Source organism: Charadrius vociferus, unplaced genomic scaffold, assembly GCF_000708025.1.
Source record: "Charadrius vociferus isolate BGI_N301 unplaced genomic scaffold, ASM70802v2 scaffold282, whole genome shotgun sequence".
In the NCBI taxonomy this organism is placed as follows: domain Eukaryota; kingdom Metazoa; phylum Chordata; class Aves; order Charadriiformes; family Charadriidae; genus Charadrius; species Charadrius vociferus.
The window spans coordinates 8,434,993-8,436,724 of NW_009647731.1; positions in this window are offsets into that span (position 1 = coordinate 8,434,993).

Sequence of the window (1,732 nt, forward strand, 5' to 3'; positions counted from 1 at the left end):
CCCCCCCATTTATCCCAGAAATAATCTCCAGTGACAGATGTACTCCCTGAATGCATGATTAATGCTCTCAAACCAAACATTGTCAAGCACTGATTTTAATTTTTTTTTTTTTTTAAGCACGAATTATATTCTAGGTATTGCAAACACGCTGCCATACACATCAAAGCCTCGCTTTATTTCTATGTTAATTGCAGGATAAGGAATGGTATAAAAAGGTCTTAATAATTTTATTTTTTTTCCACTAAACGCCACTAATACTTCACAGAACAAGAGATAACAGTATTTTTAGCTCATCATCGTTTTTTCTCCTGTGGTCATGCAACTGCAACAACAGGCTAGATAATGTTGGAGCTGCCTGTTTCCTTGTGATAGTTCCTCTTTCCCCCACGTCGGTCTTAAAATGATAGGTTAATAAGAAAACTATCTAACTGGGTTTTAAGAAAAGTACTTCTGTGAGTTGGTTTAATGAAATAATCCAAGTTTTAATCTAAGTCGAAGCTGCAACTTTTGCTGATATTGTGTCAAGATTTAGGAATCTACACAAAATACTTGGAACATTTTTCACTCGTAGTTTTAGAGGTCCTCATATTCAAACGTTAATATGAATTTAAAGGAAAGGATTCAGAGAAACTAGTAGTTCATGGATGCAGACAGGCACACACATGAATGCACATGCTTCTCTCGGAGGTGAATCGGGCTTTGCAGAGGGCGATGCTATAGTGTCAGCTTCTGAATCAGACTCCTGAATTTCTTGGGGGGCTTCAGCTTAAAAGCTGGTGCCACAACGTAGACCTTAGGTAAAACCATATATATTTTTAGCTAGTCGATTTTGGATATTTTTTTTTTTTACATGAATATAGTTTCTTCTAAAGTTATTAACATTTAATTACTTATTCAGTAGCGTGTATGCTAGAAGCCCTGGAAATTATTATGGTTTGCAGACTTATTGAAAGAGTGGGCTTTTTCAGGAGGAGGTGAAAGACAAGGAGGGGAGATTCTGTCACTGATGTTAAATGGAATGAACCTGACCTGTTTTTACAAATTCTGAAATGTTAATTTCTGAGACACATGTTAATGTAATTAAACTGCAGCTAAGATCCTAAAGCATATAAAGAAGGTCCTTTCTGGATGATCTTTTCAATGTAAATTTTTAAAAAATAATGAGATATGCAAACATCGAGACAGTAGTTCTGATTACTTAATATAGGAGTGTTACGGGTTTTTTCTTTCTTATGGCTGTTACTAACCAATATTTTTGTGGTTTATTTTAGAAATGTGTTTTATTATATTTTTTATATTTTGGATTAACAGTAGTTTAAATGCTTTTCTCACTTTTCATGTTTTCACAATCTGATAAATGGATTTGTGCAATCATGTGCAACAAAGAGACTCTTCAGACATGGGGTTTGATATTTCTTATATTTTGCTTTTTGAATGATGTCTGTATAGAAAAATCTTATATTTATGAAAACTGGCAAAAAATAAAGACTAATGTAAAATAACTTTTTTTTGGTTTGAATTGCACTTCTGAGTTATGGGTTTGTTTTTTGCCACGAACAGACTTCTATTTTGGTTCTGTGTTTTCACCATTCAAAATCCTTATTAATGTGCTCTGTAGGAAAGCCTTGTAATTCCTAATCAATGGCAAAGCAAACGAGAAAATTTGGTGATTCCATTTACAAATAACCTTATAGTAAGATGCCAATGTATTCTATTTGTTTTTCCAGTGCCA